The sequence below is a fragment of the Myotis lucifugus genome, unplaced genomic scaffold (assembly GCF_000147115.1).
Source record: "Myotis lucifugus unplaced genomic scaffold, Myoluc2.0 scaffold_3, whole genome shotgun sequence".
Lineage (NCBI taxonomy): Eukaryota > Metazoa > Chordata > Mammalia > Chiroptera > Vespertilionidae > Myotis > Myotis lucifugus.
Window position 1 is genome coordinate 10,023,915 of NW_005871051.1, and position 21,116 is coordinate 10,045,030.

Below are 21,116 nucleotides of genomic sequence, written 5' to 3' on the forward strand. Positions count from 1 at the left end.
TATATAGCATAAGGGTTATTTTTGAGGCATTGTTCAGTGTTTTCCACTAGCTATCAAATATAAACTGTATACCACACTCCAGATTGCACTCAGTATGTTTGGCACCAGTAGAATGTTTGGCGGTCCTCTGGGTGAACAATCTCAGCTTGGAAGGTGTTGAGGCATAGCAGTGTTTTATAAAGATGCCAAGGGAAGCCAAGGAGGTTTAAATGGAAACTGGAGGTTGGGTGTGATACTGACAGCTATTGCTGGTTCGTAAGAGGTAGAGAACAGTGATTATAGATTGTACCCTCTAACCCAGCCGTGGGCAAACTACGGCCCGCGGGCCAGATCCGGCCCGTTTGAAATGAATAAAACTAAAAAAAAAAAAAAAAAAAGACCGTACCCTTTTATGTAATGATGTTTACTTTGAATTTATATTAGTTCACACAAACACTCCATCCATGCTTTTGTTCCGGCCCTCCGGTCCAGTTTAAGAACCCATTGTGGCCCTGGAGTCAAAAAGTTTGCCCACCCCTGCTCTAACCCCAACCCAAGGCATAGCCTATTCTTTAATAGAGAAGTATGTTGCCTAACTGTAGCTCCCATGTCCTTTATTGCTTAATGTCAGACATTAAAACAAATGACAATATTCCTTGGCATATTAGGATGAATGGAAACTTTTTGGTTTGGCTGGCAAAGAGACAACAAGAAAGGGGAGTGTTCTGGTAAAGAATCCTTTGAATATCATGCTTCAGCATTTGGATTTTACTCCATTGCCAGTTGGGAGCAAATAAAAAGGTTTGTAGGAGGGAGTGACATCATCAATCTTTGTTTTTATAAATATCATCTGGTAGCAGTTTGGGAGGATGTTGTCACAACTGAAGTCAAAGATGGAAGGGCCCTAGGCAGTGAGAGTGAGAATGGAAATGAGGGATATTTGAGAGACATTCACTTAGGAAATTAACCGAAGTTTTCAGGAAGCTTAGCTGAACGAAGTATATCCTTCACAATGACTTCTTTATTGGGTTGGCATTGAAAATCAACCTCAAATAGAAAAGCTAATTAATTTTAGACATACAATTGTTTTATTCACTTTTAAAGGCAGCGAGGTTGGGAGTTTTTCCTTTATGAATAAAAAGTGAGAACAACTGAATCCAGTGGAAATGAAATGATACCTATTTTCACTCTACTGGGATCAAGGTCTTTTCATAAAAGGCACTTGAAGGCTGACCATGCTTCACTTGGACAGTTTAAGAAGACACAGCACGTATTTGAAGAGTCAACGCCTAGTTAAGTTCCAGCTGTACTAATGCTCCACCCAGATGTTAGTGTCCCCACTTGTACAACTGGGATGACTGTTGATTGCTGGGAGAACACAGAGTGAATGATTAACCTTGGGCCAGGGAGAAACTTTTAGGCTCTATTCCTTTTCAAGACTGTAAGATAATAAACACAGGTATAATTTAAATATCAGGGAATAAAGTGGTGTATGGACTCTGGAATCAGAATGCTTGCCTTCAAATCCCAGTCTTCTGCTCTTCCTGGCTGTAGAATCTTAGACAAACCACTTACTACCTCAAAATCTCCGTTTCCTGAAAATAGTAATAGTACTATTACTACTGTAATATGGGAATAGTAATAGTACTAAGTCATAGAGTTACTGTGATAATCACATAAGGAAATCCTCAAAAAGTGGTGGTCAGCTCAGTACCGGGTAAATAAAGTATGCTCAATAATTGCAGCTACTGCCCTGGTCGGTGTGGCTCAGTTGGTTAAGCATTGTCCCAGGCACTGAAAGGTCACGGGTTCAGTTCCCAGTCAGGGCACAGGCTGGTTCGATCCCCAGGAGGGGTGTACAGGAGGCAGCTAATTGATGTTTCTCTCAGATTGATGTTTCTCTTCCTCTCTCTTCCTCCCTCTCTCTAAAATCAATAATAATAAAAAAATGCCTGCCTTCTGAAGGTGTTTGAGTTGGGGGACCCCTGTGCCTAGCCCCCAAATGCCATTATTATTCCCATATCTGGCCAAGACTGGTGAGAAAAAAGAATACTGCATTATATTTCTCTTACTTCTCTCTTTTATTTATTTCCCCCCCCTCCCCTTGGGAATCTATAGCATCTTCCTATTTTTAAAAAATATATTTTCTATTGATTTCAGAGAGGAAAGGAGAGGGAGAGACATCAATGATGAGAAAGAATCATTAATTGGCTGCCTTCTGCATGCCCTCCACTGGGGATCAAACCCACAACCCAGGCATGTCCCCTTAGACTGGAATTGAACCGGGACCCTTCAGTCCACAGGCTGACGCTCTATCCACTGAGCCAAACTGGCTAGGACTAGTTCTCTCTTTTAAAAGAGCAATTTACTCACCTTTGACTAAAGGATATGGTCTAACCTTGTCCAGGTAGTTCAGTTGGTTGGAGCGTTGTCCCAATACACCAAGGTTGCGGGTTTAATCCTAGGTCAGGGCACATAAAGAATCAACCAATGAATGCATAAATAAGTGAAACAACAAATTGATCTCTCTCTCTCAAATCAATAAAGGAAAAGGTAATTTCATCTTTAAAAAAATAAATAAAGGATATAATCTAGGTCATTATCTCACTCCTCTCCAAAGTCTGGGGAAGAACCACCATCATTGACGATATATTTCAAAGCCTTGCTTATCGCAACAAGAAACCCCCAAATCAGTATTTCCTTGAAAAAGGATTTCTATGTGATGGGTGATTTTTTAGCAGGAAGAATGTGGGCACTGAATTTGAAAACCTTGATGGTACAGGACTTCTGGACCTTTATTTTTATTGGGCATGACTTGATAGCTACTGGAGATCTCAATTTATATTTTTGATCTTTTCATTCAGACAATCAAAATTAAAGAGTTAATCCTTTTCAATGGCCTCTGGGCAGTGTTATGACTCCTGAAGAGCTGATTTTGGAAGCAGCAGACACAACAGGGTCCCTAACAGTTCACAAAACATCTCATAGATAGATACCACCATGGCTTAAACATTGTTTTAAAAGTTGACCATGACTATGTTTGTGTAAGTCTCGAATCCTTACCATGACCTGAAATCTCTGCAGTCAGATAGGCTTCAGAAAAGTCAGGGGCACAGAGTGGAAGTTTGTGCCTCTATCACAATATACCTTTGTTTTCTATTTCATCATTACTTGGCACTAAAGATGTTTTGGTTCTCAATCACACATTGTCAGTGACATTTACAGAAGTCTCGGGGCAAGGTATTTCCTTTCCTAAAGAGAAGGCTCTTGTTCTAAAGGAAAAGGAACAATAGTCAAGGAACTTACAGATCATATTGAAGTTATAGGCACTTCACAAAACAATACTGTTCATCATTCAAAGAAGTAGTAAGTGAACTTGGTGAGGGGGCAGATGGGAAACTTGTTTTGATAGCAACAGTAATGTTTATTCAACAGGACAGCAAAAAAAAAAAAAAAGTGGAGGGAGGAGGGAAAAGCAACATTTCTAAAACTTCCTCCCATTCATACAAGATTGTGCCTGAAAATATCGTTGCCTTTTTTCTCCCCTAGGAGGAGATAGGAGGGAGTACAGGATGAAATGTAGACGTGAAAATAAAGTTAAACCAAGTCGAAAGGTAATAATCAAACAATTGGGCCCCAGAATTATCACTGTGATAGTTTAGAAGACAGTCATCATTAACACTTTTAGCAATTTTATGGTAATGAAAACAAAGCGAGCCACCTCAGCCCTCCACTTTGTCGTGGTCAGTCTATATTTGGACTAGCTTGTTGAGGTCTGCAAAACTGATTTTGAGAAGACCACTGGAAAACTAAAGCAGTGAAAAAGACAGGAGTAAAGAGACTGCAGGAACTTGAGATGATGGCTTTGTTGGAATGGTTGAAGAAATCAGTGAAAAAGGAAGACTTAAGGAGTCCGATAGCCATTTTCAGACACTTGAAGATAAGGAAAAAGTAGGGTGTTTATTCTGTGTTTTTCCAGTGTTGGAGCTAGGGCCAAAAATGTTGGCCTAATAGCCAGGAAAATGTTGGCTTATTAGAAGCAAGAACTGATCAAATTAGAGAATGTTAAAAACCTACAGCACAACAAACCAAACAGACAGATTGCATTGCGTGGGCTCTGTGGGGGTTCAGGCACTGAATGGTTGCTGAATGGGGATACTACAGAAGGCATCGATGCATGTGTGAACGGGACCTTTAACGTCATCCTTTAGGGACAAGAATCTGTGATAACAGATATTATTTTTGAGCCCTTATTCTCTACTGATTAGAAAACTGAAGGTGAGGAAAATTGAAGAACTTGCAAAGGCCACTTAGTTGGCAAGTTGACATGGTTAGAATTCTTATCCAAATTTCTAAATGCTCAGGTTCTTAACTGTTTTAAGCACCCAAAGCACAGAAATCCTCTCTGCTGCTGATTTAGAGAATATTTCTACTGTGTATTTTCCCCCTAGAGCTGTCCCTGTGGTTTAATGAAGAAAAACCTGAAACAAAAAAAATGAACCACTCTTCCCTGCAAATGAGGATGACTAGATAGGAGAAAGCTGAGAATCGTCTAAGAAAGAGAAAGCTACGTGGTTCTTTCTTTGACTCTTCCTCACCACTCCTCACCTCCAGGCCCAGTGGAGCCAGCGTTGGAGAACAGTTTTGGACGTTGTGCTCCTGTCACACCTGTGTCAGAGGCCCACACTCACCCGAATCTCTGCTATCCCTGGGGCTGGCTCTGACTCTCCTGCTAAAGTCACTGCAAAATGTGGGAAAGTGAAGAACCACATTGCCAGGCCAGGAACCTGAACCAACTTCCATCTTGCCCACAGCAGCTGGATGCTGAAGATGTTCAGGCGCATGCATAGTCTTTACTGCTTCTCAGCAGGTTAAACCCCAAGTCTCCTTTTGGTCTCTCATGATGAACTCGACCGAATATGAACCTCCAGGCCTGCATTTGCCCAAGCACCTCTCCTTTCCTCCCGGAACCCACTGTGACTTCTTCTTGGCCTTCGAAGGGCAAGGGTAGTTTCAAATAGTGTATATCAGGGGTGGGCAAACTTTTTGACTCGAGAGCCACAATGGGTTCTTAAACTGGACCGGAGGGCCGGAACAAAAGCATGGATGGAGTGTTTGTGTGAACTAATATAAATTCAAAGTAAACATCATTACATAAAAGGGTACGGCCTTTTTTTTTTTTAGTTTTATTCATTTATACACGGCTGGTGTATATCCAGGTCCTGGCTTAACACTTCAGGCACAGGACACGCATGAAAGTGAAGAAAATAAAAGAAGTGAAAGAAAACTTGTAACTCAGTTTCTAGTTTCGGTCAAAGCCCTCCAATCAAACCCCACTGTGAGGCCCTCAGGACTCTGGGTTCATTATGGGAAAAGTGTCCTTCAGTGGTTGGCATGACCCACTGTCACATCTTGAGATTTCCCCCATGCTCTTCAGTCTCAGTTTCTTATTAAAATAAAGTAAATGAGCCCTGGTCAGGTAGCCCAATTGCTAGAGCTTCGTCCCAATGTGCCAAGGTTGTGGGTTCAATCCCAGGTCAGGGCACATACAGGAGGCACCAATAAGTGCATAAATGGGTGGAACAACAAATTGATGCTTCTCTCTCTCTCTCTCTCTCTCTCTCTCTCTCTCTCCTCTTCTCTCTCTCCTTTTCTCTCTCTCAAATCAATAAATAAAAATTTAAGAACAAAACAAAATGAGCTATTTTATCTCAGGATACTACTGTGGCTCTGAAAATCTGAGCACCTCACTCTATACATTCAGGAATTCCTTTACAATTTTCCCAGCCGTGGGAATATTTTCTTGTTAGTTTCCCCTTTGGTCTACCCAAAAGTTCAGATTGCATGACATAGGACCAAGATTAGGGTGAGGCAAGTGAGGTTGGGTCATGCAAATAGTCTGATCCTGACTTCATTGAAGATTTTGATCTATTGTTCAGCATGGATTTCTTTTGCATTAAGTGTGATTACTAAGCGTTTGGGCACCTGTGAAAATTTTGCCTTGATCACCTCAACCTAGTTCTCGACCGGCCATGACACTTGACCCATTTAAGTCCATGGGTACTAGGTAGCCTGGTATGTTGAAAGGACATTGGACCTCAGGAGAGATGGTTCTAAGTTTTAGCTCTGAATGCCATTAGCTGCATGACTTTGGATGAGTCACCTTCCCACGTGGGACCCCGGGTGCCTCATCTGGAAAAGACAGATTGATGTGCAGTTTTAAGCATTTATGAGAAGCTCAAGTGTGACAGGTCAATGTATTCTAGCTCTTTTACTACTCTCTGTGCCTCCAAGTAGCACTAAATCCAGTACTTTGCACAGAGTGGACATTCAAAAAATGTCTTCTTGTATTATTATTATTTTTTGCACATTGGATCCAAAATATGGACCAAGGTCCAAAACAAAAGGCCTACACAGATTAAAAACATTCTGCAAATGAAAACAAAACCTCCCCAAACAAGAATATTGTCCCTCCCTCATTCCTCCCTGAGAAAGGAATGAATTTTAGGTCATTGCTCTATCTAATTCATTTAAGTATGGCTGCTCCCCACCCCCCCGCCCCCCGAATATATTCTATTCAAATACTTCAGGTTATGAGCGAACCGGACTTGTGTAATCACTCAGTCCTCTGGGATTTCTTTTCATTTAAAGATACCAGTACCACCCTAATGAGTCACATTTCATAAAATGTAACATCTGTGAGAAAAGGTTATAAACATGCAGCAGTGCCCAAAAAACAGCTGTAGAGCTGCAGAAGCAACAGAATCTCCACTTCTTAACTAGTTATTCTTACTGAAGTCTGCGTAACTAGAAAGTAGGGGGAGAGGACATTTGTGCATATAACTCAAACCCTTTTTATTTTCTCCTCTTCCTTTCTTGACTATCAAAGAAAGGGAGGGAGGGAGGAAGAGAGTAAAAGGAGGGAGAAAGAAAAGGAAGAAGGAAGGGAGGGAGCAAAAGATACTGGTTCCATGGTGAAACACATGACTGTATTTTAAGAGCTCTTTTCTTTATACTGTAAGCTCATTTTCACTTTTGCTGTCTTTTCCATTTACTTACTCTTTGACCAGAGGTAGAAATTCAAGGAAAGAACCACTTCTGAGACCCCTTAACTATATTATTTTGCAAATTGGTTCTGGACACAGTACATTTGCAGTAAATAATGTTAATTTATTTAATATCTCTGTTTCATATTTGATACCATGTGACCTTGTCTCAGAAATAGAGGTCTGGTACTTGAAGAAAAGAAAAGAGACTTCTAAAGGTCACTAAAGTGTGGTGGTTTATAAGACAGAATGGATGTAGGCATGTATCTGCACTGTCCCGATGGTCTCAGTATTTTTTATAAGTCAAAGCCAAGGGTTTCTCCAGGCATTCAAGTCCAAGAAAGTAATCAGAAAATATCTTGGCACCTGTACAAGTAATACAATATTCCTTCACTGAAGCACAGTTGCAAGCAGTCTCATTCCTGATAGGACACTTGGAAGGAACTCAGTGACAATCCACTCGATACAATAAAATTTCTTTTTAAAAATTCTACTTTTAAAGTTCCTATAGCTTTTCTGCTTTTCACAGATTTTTCTCTAACAAGGCAAAGTCAGACAAACCATTTTAATCTAAAGTCTGATTCCCCGAAACCGTGTTCAATAACTTCAGACTAGTTATTAAAAAGCAAAAAAGCTTGGCAATTCTAAGCTCATCTTTAAAACCACCTAAGAAGAGTCAGATTAATAGTAAACACAGACATCTTAAATTGAAGACACTTTAGTTTAGCTTGCTTTCAAGATAATGTTTTGAAGGTTCTGAAAAGAGAAATTCACAATGGCCAGTCTAAGACTTCTAAAAAAAATCCAATTTTCCCGTACTGACCTGGAGAATGGGATGGGAAGGCAGTGTCCAGAGGATTCTTCAGAAACTACCTGTCTTCGGCCACTTCAAAAGTCACTTGTTAAGCAACACTTGCACTGAACTCTATGCCAGTTACAGTACTAAGCACATCATCTTCTCCGACAGGTTTTCCTAGCTGATGATATGCTTAAGCAACAGCTACAGGCCCTGAATTATTTTGCTAAAATGGATTTGGTAGGCCTATATTAAAGAGATCCGTAATAAGGACTAATGGCTTATTCAGTGCCTTTTAACCATCCATGCATGAGAAGGAAGTCAATGTGATTTGCCCGGGAAGCGTGCCAATCAACCGCCTTCACTTGCATTTCCATGGGATGTACACGACTACTCATGGAAGGCAAAGATTAGTGTCTTTGGTGACCTGTTCTGCCATAAGACATGCTAAATTTCTGCCCAAATACAAGCTTTCTCCTTGACCATGAGTGAATTCAATGTGAGTCAAGAAAGAGATGTGACAGCTTAAACCATAATCATAATCAAAAGTAAATTTAGCCCTGGCTGGTTTTTCTCAGCCCGAGGATCGAAGGGTGGAGGGTTTGATTCCTGGTTAAGGGCAGGTACCCTGGGTGCAGGTTCGATCCCCAACCCAGTCAGGGCGCATATGAGAGGCAATCAATTGAATGCTTCTCTCTCTCCCCGTCCTCCCTCCATCCACTCTCTCTAAAAATCAATGGAAAAAATATCCTCGGGTGAGGATTTAAAGAAAAAAGTAAAGTTTCCTTGAGCTTTTAAATAGAAATGGGGGAGTATTTCTCCAACTCTACTGGAACTGGTAAGACTGCATCTGGGGGTATTGTATTCTTTTCTGGGAATTATAATGTGAGAGGAACAATGATAAACTGGAGCATGTCCAGAAGAGAGGGAACATGATGGAGAGAAAGCTTTAAACTATGTCATGTGGGGAGCGTTGAATGAACTGGTGGAAGCTATTTATCTTGGAAAAGAAAGGGCAGGGTCACTTCTTCAAATGTTTCAAGGGCTAGCATAGAGAAGAGGGTTTTATCTGCCAGAGTGTAAAACTAAAGAAACCTTTAGCTCAATGTAAGGCAAAACTTTCTAAAGATGATAGTTGTTTTAAATGGGCATTTATTCATTTAATAAATATTTACTGAGCATCTACTACGTGTTCTAGGCCCTAGGGATACAGTAGTGAAAAGAACCCATAGAATTTTCATTCTCAGACAAAACTGTGTCAGCTAATGGCACATTTCTTATAACTGGAGATGTTTAAAGAGGCAACTAGAAATTGAGGATTTTGTAACAGGAAATGAGGAATTAAACATGACTGGACTTGATGATGTCTAAAGTTCTGCCAACCCTGAAATTATGTTGTGGTTACTCTAATGTTATAGTGATAAAGTTTGATGGCTCTCCTGGCTATTGGTCAGGATGTACAGTTCTATTATGTGGCTTAGCCAGTCTTCTATCAATCAATGCATATACACAGTGATGCCTCAAGTTTCTTAGAGAGATTGGGTGGCATGGAGGGTAAAGAGAGGGACACCAGAAAATTTCTTCCATATGTAATGAACAGAGAAGGAAAACAATTTTCCTCATGTCCAATATTTATCCCCAAAGAGCTGGTTGCCATTTCTGTTACTGTTATCCTTTTTCTTTTCACTGTAACTCGTTTTCTAAAAATTTTATTTATTGATTTCTAGAAAGACAGAGGAAGAGAGAGAGAGAGAAACATCGATTTGTTGTTACACCTATTTATACATTCACTGGTTACTTCTTGCATGTGCCCTGATTGGTGGTCAACCCTTCAACCTTGGTACATTGGGATGACGCTCCAACCAACTGAGCCACCTGGCCAGAGTTGCTTTTATTCTTTTTCTTCAACTTGCCATTATTAGTTGTGGAATGCGAGTTCTTTCTTTGAAAGAGGGTGGACCCAGCATAGCTAAAGATCATAGATTCATAGCCTGTTTAACTGGATGAGATGTTGGAGATACATGAGAAAACAGAAAGTCAGCAAACACTTTAAAAGACCTGAATACTAAAGACAGAAGCACTAATAACAACTGGCATTTTAAGCAGAATACCTACTTTGGAACAGCAAACTTTTATACAGAATTAAGTAGAACTTTTAAAAATTGCAAAGTTAATATTGAAATTTAATTTAATGGATGTACAAAATAGTAGCTTAGACCCAGATGAAGAGAGAATGTATGCAGTGCCAGCACAGCCAAGGGTTCCCTGAGCCTGAGGAAGGGTGGTGAAGGATTAAAGAAAAGACAGACAAAGAGAATATAGCTGGGGCTCGGTGGATCTCCTGTGCCTAGATGAGGCCACAGAGAAGGATCCAGCTAGCAAGCTGAGGCTTTATTTTATAGTTAGAGAAAAACAAGGTAGTGGTCAACATAGTTAGATGTTCTTGTGAGTTTCACTTGTTTTGGCAGCACTTGCTGCACCTCCCACAGCCCATTAGTTACCTAGGAAGGAACTAGGGGGCAGCCATAAGGTCAAGCTTAATTATGCTAAGAGAGCTCTGCCCTCTAAGCTGGGACTTGTTTGTGACTCTGCCACAGGTCAGTCTGAGGCTTAACTCCAGAGCCGCTCCCTACAAGAATGTAAACTAGAAGATTTATCTGAAGAAGTTACCCAAAGTGTAACACAGAGAGACAATGATATAGAAAATATGAAAGAAAGTAAAAGCTAAAAATTGAGGAGTAGAAAATAAGAAAGTCTAACATATCAAATCAAACCAAAACTTCAAAAGGGGATAAAGCCTTGGTTACCAGGTGGTTAAAATGAGTTCACAATCAGAAGCTGGGCCTCTAGTTATAAAACAATGCCCATAATATTCCTGATCAAGACAGAGAACGACTGATTTGGGTTTCATTCAATCTGGTAATTCTCAGATGTGTCAAAATGTCCTCTGGAGTTCAGAAGGGCACACTGTTATGTCTCAATAGCACCCAGAGACTTGGTCACATCTTTCGTTTGGGAAGAACGGTCATCTTGAAAACAGGGTCCCTCTGGTCTTCACCTAAATATGGAGCAACTAACACCATAAAATAAAATTGGAAGACGGAACTCATCTTAGAATGAAATCATGACCATGATTATGAGACCTTGTGCAGAATTATGAAATGCTTGTAAATGTCTCATATTGATCATGTTTCTATTATTGACTCTTCCCTAATGATTTATAGTAAAGTCCTTAAGATAAAAATAAATATTTGTGGAGCAAAGAATATGGAAGTTGGACACTAGCCGGTTTGGCTAAGTGGATAGAGCGTCAACTTGTGGACTGAAGGGTCCCGGGTTCGATTCTGGTCAAGGGCATATACCTTAGTTGCAGGCTCCTAGCCCTGGTCGGGCCATGCAGCAGGCAACCAATCGCTTTGTCTCTCTCACATTGGCGTTTCTCTCTGTCTCTCCCTCTCCCTTCCACTCTCTCTAAAAATCAATGGAAAAAATATCCTCAGGTAAGGATTAAAAAAGAAAAAAAAGAATATGGAAGTCGGAGAGATTTGTGACCAGAGAAGTGGGTAGGAGAGTCAGCTTCTGAGGGGCAGGGAAGTGTCTTGAGTTCTTGGGTCCCCTCCAGGATAAGAAGACAATGGAAGCTGGTTGAAGCCTGTTCTGACTGTATAGAAAGAGGCAAGTGGGATTCTCCAACTATACAGTCACTGCAGTCTGCATAACTCCGCTCCTTATTATATTCAGGTATCAAATGAGAGTACAGGTAGATCCTTCCTAAAGACTAGGATAGGAAAGTAGTAGCTCAAAAGCTGGGTGGAGTTACATTTCTTACAATATGGTTATCTAGATATTCTCTAAAAACTCTAATAGCAGTGGAAAAGAGGTGAAAATCATCTTTTTAAATGTATACCTGACCTAGCAAGAAAGGAAGTAAAATCCTTAATGGCCTGAACTGAAATGGGAGCACGAATCCAGAGAAATATCAAAGCCATTGGCTGTCCTATGGCCCATGTGGCCTTTCCTTTGTTGTTACCACCATGCAAAGTGCAGAAGGTAAAATGTTGGACCTGGAAATTTCCTGAAATGCTTCAAACCAATAACTCTCCAGGTGTTTGGTGAAGGGCTCATGTGCATGTCAGGGTCCCAATTTCAACTCGGCCTTAGCCATCACTTTCTACTTGCACAGAGTCACAAGTTACCCAGAGATGAGAGGTTAGGGACTTTTCGGGTCTTAGCAATGCGCAGAGTCCTGGACGTGAGCACACCCCTATACATGAATGTGGCCTTCTTGATTCCAGGGTATATGTCAGAGCTTTTCAAAGCCCCTCTGTATGTCTCATTCTCCAATTTTTCTTTCAAAGCTTTTGGTTAGTTTAATGCCTTGCCCCAACTGGTATCCGTCACCTCAGGCAGCTGCAAAGTTAAGTAATTGCCTGTAATTATTTTTGACAAATGCTTATGGCTAAAAAGCTTTTCACACTGGTTAAGCTCTGAGTTAGGTCAAATATAGACAGCTTGCAAGTGAGGTTTTTCAGGGAGCCACCAGACAGGTCATATAATAATTCTCTGGAAATGAAGCTTTGATGGAGCTCTAGCTCCTTTCTGTTGTTTTCAGTGGCTGCCAGGCTGCTGGTTGTCACCTAGAATGCAGGCTGTTAGTTTTAAAGAATATCCCAAAGCAGCCCGGCCAGCATGGCTCAGTGCTTGATTGCTGACCTATGAACCAGGAGGTCACGGTTCGATTCCCGGCCAGGGCACATGCCTGGGTTGCAGGCTCGAACCCCATTGTGGGGCATGCAGGAGGCCCCACATCTCTCATCATTGATGTTTCTATCTCTCTCTCTTTCCTCTCTGAAATATATATATATATATTTCCTTCCTTCCTTCTTTCCTTCCTTCCTTCCTTCCTTCCTTCCTTCCTTCCTTCCTTCCTTCTCTCATTTTTTAAATTAACACTTCTCAATTGTTGCTAGCCTGTGGGTAATTTCCAGAGTTCTGAAAAAGCTGATTCTGATTGTTTTGCCAGTTTCTTGTTGCTTTTGTGGAGGAAAGATTTTTTTGAGGTCCTTACTTTGCTATTTTCACTAATGTCACCTCGATAGGGAGTTTGAATAGGCATACTTCATGCATCTGGAAACCACTCGGCCCAAATAGCATGGTGCTTTTTATTTTTAAATATTTTTATTGATTTCAGAGGGGAAGGGAGAGGGAAAGAGAGATAAAAACATCAATGATGAGAGAGAATCATTGATCAGCTTGCCTCCTGCATGCCCCACACTGAAGACCAAGCATGTGCCCTTGACCAGAATCGAACCTGGGACCCTTCAGTCTGCAAGCTAATGCTCTATCCACTGAGACAAACCTCCTAGGGCAGCATGGTATTCTTTAAAAAAATTAGGCTTATGAAATTTAAGAAGAGGAATAGAGCCTACCTAACAGTTAAACTCCTGTGGAAAATGTACATTGTTCTACCACTTCCTTCTCCTTCCTAAACTTGCTTTAAGTCTGGAGACTATAAAAATGAATGAATGAATGAACAAATGAATGCATGGGCCAATAAATCAACTGCATTTGTGGCTCACTAAAACGTCCAGTACAGGGATTTACAGAGAAAGGGCACTCAAGGAATGGTGCTGAATCAAAATAGATTGGCTCAAAATAGGCAAAAATTTTCTCTTCTCTATTATATCTTATCCTGCTCATAACATTAAATCTCCAGTTTTATATTTATCCCATATAAATTTGTATAATCTTTTATCATGAATGCTTCGCACTTAACACTTGGAGTGCGGGTGAATTTCCCGCCAAAATATAAGATGGCTCTGTCTTTTGGTTTTGTTCCATCCATCAAAAGGGTGGATTACAAACAAATATTTGGTAATACGCAGTTACAATCGGCCCGAGTTTACACGTTTCCCGCACTCCACCGCAAATCTATATGAACCGAGTTAAAGACGGCTCCCCCGGAGTACGCGCAATTCACGCGAGCCGACTTAACTCGTTTCCCGCACTCCAAGTGTTTTAATTTTTATGGGGTATATCTTAGTTTGGGTAGAAAATGAGTCCTGTAATATAGTTTTAACAGTAAATTTACAAGAAAGGAACAAAGGAACCAGGAGGGACAGAAGAAAGGAGGAAGGAAAGAAGATATTCTTGCCAATTGTCAAGGTGTTGGCCACTGGCAAATTGCAAAAGTATTTTGACTAATATGCAGCAGAGATATAATTATTTTCCATCAGAAAACTCTTAACTAGCTCAATTGAAGGACAGTAGTTAAAGAAGCCTATTTGGAAAGGATCCAAAAAGATTGTTGTGTCTTTCTTAATTTGTTATAATGAATGAGTCATAATATTTTAAGAGGATTAAAGCTGCTTATAATGAGAGTGCTACATTTAAAGGACTAAGGAAGCTTTAGGAACAATATAATATGATTGTAATACAATATAATATGATGGGATAAGATAACGTGATTCTTCCATTTCTTGTTCTTACAAGCAAATTACAAAACAAAATACTAAGTGGCTTTTAATTTTGTTTCATTCTTTGTCAGAAGATGTGAAGATGAAATAGAACCTGCTTACACACACACACACACACACACACTGAGTTAACTCAATTTTATGCAATAAATTGTTATAATAAATCATTTTATATCCTTATTTCTCTAATGATTCTATTTAATTAATAATGAATATAAAAGCAGGACTTCAATTAGTACTCTAGCAAACATAGCCTACATCTTTTAAAATTGGTTTATCTTCATTAAGTACTTAACATCATCTAAGAAAAGGCAAATGGTATTTCTCTCAGTTCTTATGACATCATTGTATAACTTTCCAATTTGGAAAACACTCGGAAAAGTAGGAAGGGTCTTTAAGACATAAGTCCTGGTCTCTTTAGAAAATCTTTGTCACAGAAAAACAAATATAGGGGTTATTCTGGATTAAAAGAGAAAAGATACAAAAACGAAATGTAATATGTAACCACTGATTAGACACTAATTTTAAAAGCTATAAAAGATATTTTGAGAATAATTGTGGAAATTTGATATGAGTTGGATATAATTAAGAACATATTTTCCAGCCCTGGCCAGGTGGCTCTGTTGGTTGGAGTGCTGTCCCCTACACCAAAAGGTTGCAAGTTTGATTCCTGGTCAGGGCACATACCTACGTTGCAGGTTCAATCACAGTCAGGGAGCATACAGGAGGCAACTGATCGATAAGTTTCTCTCTCACATCAATGTTTGTTTCTCTCTCTCTAAGAAAAAATGTATTTTTCAGCTCTGGCGAGGTAGCTCAGTTAAGAGTCTGATCTCTGGTTGTACATACAAGAAGAAAGCAATGAGCGGGACAAGAAAATTGGTGTTTCTCCCTTCCTCTCTCTCTGTTTCTCCCTTTCTCTCTCTCTCTCTCTCTCTCTCTCTCTCTCTCTCTCTCTCTCCCCCTCTCTCTCCCTCTCTCAAAAATCAATAAACAAAAAAATTTTAAGTATTTTCTTAGGAGTGTTAATGATATTGTTTTGTAGAACATTCTTTTTTGGAAAGTGTATGCTGAAGTTTTTAGGGCTGGGTCTACAACTTGCTTTCAAAAGATTCAGAAAAAATATACATATCATAGTTGTCAAGCTGGGAATGTATAACCTGATTTTTATCATGAAATGTGGTGAATAGTAATATATTTCCTCCTTCAAGGAAAAACTTATTGCCTTAGGTGCTGGGAGAGCAGTCAAGAGCAGCCTCTAGCTAGCAGATCTCATGGGACTGCTGCTACTACATATAGTGCCCCACCTTTGTCCAAGGTCATGACCTTCAATGATTATTGAAATGGAAATACAAAGGCCCGGCCATTTTTGCCCAATGGGAGACAATTCTGATGGGTCAATTTTAGCTTTAGAATTGGCTATGGCTGTCAATCCTACCCTGCAGCTCAATTTCTCCCCCTGCCCAGTTGTCCCCCACCCACCCACCCACCCACCTTCCTTTCACACATAGATATAGACCCTAAGGGCACAATCTAATAAATATTTGATCATTAAACTCTGTCCCAGAGTCTTCTAGGATAACTCAACCTGTAACACGGATGGACATCAAATAACCTCCAAATGAAGAATTTGTTTTTTAAAGTTTTGTTTCCCTAAAAAATGCCAATGTCACAAAGAAAGGCTGGGGAAATGTTCCAGATTAAAATAAACTAAAGAGACATGACAACTAAATGCAACATATGATGCTGGACTGCATCCTGTACTGGAGACAAATTAAATGCCCAAAGAGCATTATTGGATCAGTTGACAAAATTGGAATATGGATTGTAGTTTAGATAAAAAATATTGAATCAATTTTAAATTTCCTGTAATTGATAAGTGTACAGTGGTTATGTAAAAGAATGTCCTTGTTTTAACAAATAGACACTGAAATATACAGGGGAAAGGAGCATGATATTTTCAACTTCCTCTGGAATTGTTCTGAGAAACTACATACAGAGAGAATGTAAAAAAGCAAATGGGGCAAAATTTTAACAATTGGTGAGTCTAAGTAGAGGGGATATGAGAGAATTCTTTGTATTTTACTTGCAACTTTTCTGTCATCTTGAAATTATTTTCAAATAAGAAATGTATATTTATATATTACATATAAAGAATTACAGATCAACCAGATATAGCAAAATGTTAACAACTGATCTAGATGATAGGGAAATGGTTGTTCTCTGCACTATTCTTTCAACTTCTATGAATGTTTGAATTTGTTCATAAGAAAAGTTGGAGGGGGGAGGGAGGGGGGAATAGGGGCCAGGATGTTTGTTACGCAAGACTATACCTTCTGGAGCACTATGTCTTTATTTCAAGTTGCTGCCCCATGTTTAATGGTTACTCTGTCTGTGATTAACTGAGAGAACATAGATTAGCATATCAATTAGACTCTTAAAGTTTTCCCCTCTATAAAGTAGCCCTCTTTTAAGTCATTAATTATTTACTTCCTCATTATAAGAAACCCAATTAGATGTACAGTGTAAACTCTTAAGTTCCAAAACTTTCTTTTTTATTTTCTGCTGTATCCTTATTTGCTAGAACAATTCCTAGACCATGGAATTTGCTCAATAAATATCTATTAAAACAACAAGTGAGAAAATAAAGAACACGTGAGAAAGAGTTAAAATAAATATGATTTGGGTATAAGTTAATAATTTTACCTACTAAACATCAACGCCTACCATAATGACCAAAATTAAATTTGATTTGACTTTTTGCTGGCTCTCTCTTTCTTACCGCAAATTGGGAGAATATGAATTCTAGAATTATTTTAGCAATCAAGTTGTTAATTTGGATGGACCTGAGCCAGGAAGTAGTTGGAGATAGCACTGCTGGGCTCCAGGAGGGAGCGGCAGAGAGCTTTTGAATGCTAGCCCTTCAGGGCACTTAGGTATAGAGTGACCTTGAGGAAAGACATGCAGCTGCAGCTGAGGGCCTGGGAGGGGAGGTCTCACCACACAGGACCAAGCTAACTTGAAACCAGGAGAACCCAGGCTCTACCACACTTGAAGAAAAGAGATCGTAAGGCTGTATGAAGCCATGTGTCAGAAAGCATCGCATATTTATTAGCCAAGTGTCAATACTCACTCAAGGGGCCTGGAAATGAGTCCAGCTGCAGGAGACGATGAGCCAGGAGTCAGAATGCAGAAATCAGAATTGGAGCAAGAACCGAGAGGAACCTAAATAGATGTGGAAATAGGGTGCATTAGTTTCGACCTAATGGATGTGTGTGTTAACCACAAAACAGCAGCCTTCCCAGGATCCTGACCTCCTGGCAAACACTGGGGGCTTGCTGATGGTGCTGGTGGCTGATAGGTCTCAGTCCTAATGGCAAGTGTCATCCTAAGACACACTCTGCTGTCATTTCAGGCCATCCTTTATATTCTACCTTTCCACTCATTACTTCCACTTCCAGCTCAGAATCAGAGGAAGCTGAACAAAGCATAACCAAGAGGACTTCAATTTTTTAAAATATATTTTTATTCATTTCAGAGAGGAAGAGGGAGAGATAGAAACATTAATGATGAGAGAGCTGCCTCCTGCATGCCTCCCCCCCCCAACACACACACACTGGGGGATCGAGCCTGCAACCTGAGCATGTGCCCTAGACAGGAATCAAACCCAGAACCTTCAGGCCAATGCTCTATCCACTGAGCCAAACCGGCCAGGGCATGAGACCTTCAATTTTTCATGTTTATCCTCTTGTCTGGCCCTCGCCTCATTTTTTTTTAAAAAAAAATATTTTTATTGATTTCAGACAGGAAGAGAGGGAAAGAGAGATAGAAACACCAATGAGAGAGAATCATTGATCAGCTGCCTCCTGCACGCCCCACACTGGGGATTGAGCCCACAACCTGGACATGTGCCCTTGACCGGAATCGAACCCTGGACCCTTCAGTCTGCCTGCTGAAGCTCTATCCACTGAGCCAAACCGGCTAGGGCTCACCTCATTTTCAAATCTAGAGAGCTGCTTGCTCCCTAGGCAACTGTTATTTAAAATAATTTGTTTAGATTTATAATTAGTTATTTTGCATGGAATAATAACTATTATCTCTTTAACTAACACACCCAGCAAACATCTGAAGTGTTTTTAAGGTGGCATCTTAAACTGCTTAAAAAGGACCACATTGCCAAACTTTTTGACACATTGTAGTGAAATATTAGAACTAAAATCAGTACCGTGGTCTTACCCTGTAAGACATGATTTATGACATGCAGGTGCTCTGAGAAATATGATTAATGGTTGGGTTTTATTTCAGATATTTTCCCCATTTATAGTGCGAGTACTATATAATGTTTCTCCATTTTCTTCTTAGAATTATTTCATTAATACTCAGCTGTTGGCCTGTACTAAGGTTTGGCCTCTAAGAGAACTTTATTACAGATGTCACCAGTGTGGCCAACAGCTAAGTTGAGGGGTGGGGAGTAGTATTATTCCAAAAGCAGACTAAGTTAGTACAGTAAAGCAGAAGCAGTTAAACATTAGCTTCCAGGGATTCATCTAAAGTATGCAATAAGAAATTCTGGAAAGGAGCTATTTTTACTTTCATTATGAAATTTGTGAGTTTTGGTTTAGTATTTTTTTATACTGAATTACATATGCAGAAGGATAACTGTTTTTCCAGTATATGTAGGGTCTGTCAGTAAATACTGTAAAGGACTTCACAATGTGCAAAAAGCTCCCTGGGCACCCTAGCTGGTGTGTCTTTTCAGGTTCTCTCTGCCTGTCATTGTCTCTGAGGTATTTTATAGTTGTATAAGTTGATATTTCTGCAAATGATCTTTGTCCACAGAAATACAAATGAATTGTATCTAGTAGAACGCAATTGATTATTGCCTTGTGAGTATTGGCCAGTTTTGCAACTGTTTATAAATTCACTTCAACATTCTTGATGGCCTATGTATGTGTGATACTTTGAATTCTCCTTTTAATCCATGTAATAGTTTTACTGATTCTCTCATTTACTAATGAGTTAATTAAAACCTTTGAAACATATTAATTTCATATTTGTATGAGTCATGATTTACCTGTTTAAAATTATCTTTTGTCACTGGGGAAAAAGCTGAGGACCCATAAGCAAGATTAATGTAGTTGTTTTGCATAGTTAGAATATTTAACACAGCACTCAAATATATTCAGCTTTCGTCCTCTCTCTCTCTCTCTCTCTCTCTCTCTCTTTCTCTCTCTCTCTTCAGTTAGACTGAGGCCACTTTAATCCCTGCTGCAGCTTCTCAAACAGAGGAAGGGAGCTAAACCAATGTTCCAGCCAGCCCCAAACAACAAAATAATTGGTTAGATGTGCTGCTTTGCCTGAGTGCAATCTGAGAACACAGAATGCCTCCTTGGCCTGAGGACACTATCTGCCTCAGCACCGTGGGATACAGAGAATTCACAGCAGCCCCAAAGAATGTGCAGTTATATCTAATCTGTGACCGTCCTTGCCTCATCTCTCCCTTGGGGTATCTAAATATTTCCAGGGTGTTTATGTAGATATGTAGACTTGAGGCTTATTTCTACATAGCCCTCTGCAGTCGGTCTTCTTTTTTCTTCTGTCGCCTGGTCTCTCCAGTTGTTCGACCTCCCTCTTTCCCACCAGTCCCTTCTCACCAAAGTGTTTGGATGTGAACGACCACAAGCATTTCTGGGCAGTATTTTACAGCAGTTAGGAACTAGGGCCTGGAGTCACACAGACCTTGCTTTCTAATTGCAGTGCCATTTTTTTCACCTGTGTGGCCTCGGGAAATGAGTTAAAAGCTCCAAGCGTCAATTTCTCCATCTGTAAAATAGGGATAATACTATCTACTTTATTGGGCAGCTGCAACGATGAAATGAGGCAATTAAGTGAAGCTCCCGGCTTGATGCAGTCATCTGTTACGACTGCAATTTCCATCTCTGTCTCCTATTTCCTTTTTTACTCCTATTTGTAGTGTTCTTCTACTTCCCATTTTCTTACTTGTAGGTTCACAGCTTTCCCCTCCATCCGACATAGATACTACCAGGTTTCAGGTGCCCAAAATAAGGCACCTTGGCCTGTTAAGTATTTCATGCTGAAGGAATCTGAGAAAACAGTGGGTCAAGAGAGGCCTTTTGGATTTCCCCTGAAGCAGGTCATAAAACCCGCATGTGAGAGCTGCCTCTCCCATAGCCAGAGGAAAGGAGTGTCCTCATCTCAGAAGCCCAGGGACCAGGAATCTGAAAAAACAGGCCTTGCTACATTTCCCCCCCGCATACTACCCTCAGCTCATAACCCTTTGGTCCCAAAACATTTTTCCATGACTCTCAACTTTTCATCAAACACTCATGAAAACACTCACCTTTAACCGTTTCTTCGGGCCTTCATTATAAAGCCTTCTTTTGGAAGGCTCTCAGGTCATTTACCGCTAATATTAATTGTGTATGCTTTTCTGTCTTTTATGTAAAAATTAATATAAACTTTACATAGAATTATATTTGTATTCTGTAATTTGGATGCATTTAATGGTTTATAGTTAATATAAATAAATAAACATTAAATCTGTTAATCTGCCTTTTGTTACAGGAGCTCTGGCTGAGAATTCAGAAGGAGAGGAGGAAAAGCAAAGGCAGTGGTCACATGTACTGCATCATTTTTTAAAAATATATTTTATTGATTTTTTAGAGGAAGGGAAAGGGATAGAGAGTTAGAAACATCGATGAGAGAGAAACATTGATCAGCTGCCTCCTGCACACCCCCTACTGGGGATGTGACCGCAACTAAGGCAAATGCCCTTGACGGGAATCCAACCCGGGACCC

The 21,116-nt window shown here is 40.0% G+C and overlaps 1 protein-coding gene across 5 annotated transcripts in view; it reads right to left on the minus strand.

Moving 5' to 3' along the window:
* The window catches only part of GPR1 (G protein-coupled receptor 1), a 47,796-nt gene that overhangs the window by 10,626 nt on the left and 16,054 nt on the right, over window positions 1-21,116 (minus strand). For 4 of the 5 annotated variants that reach the window (XR_002831182.1, XM_006082435.3, XM_014462015.2 and 1 more), the window contains 2 exons: window positions 17,431-17,522; window positions 2,353-2,440 (listed from right to left, as the gene is read on the minus strand). The gene's annotated coding sequence lies outside the window, so the exon portion shown is untranslated. Of the gene's footprint in view, window positions 1-2,352; window positions 2,441-3,042; window positions 3,252-17,430; window positions 17,523-21,116 lie in introns of all 5 variants that reach the window. The other variant, XM_023760571.1, reaches the window with a different exon arrangement.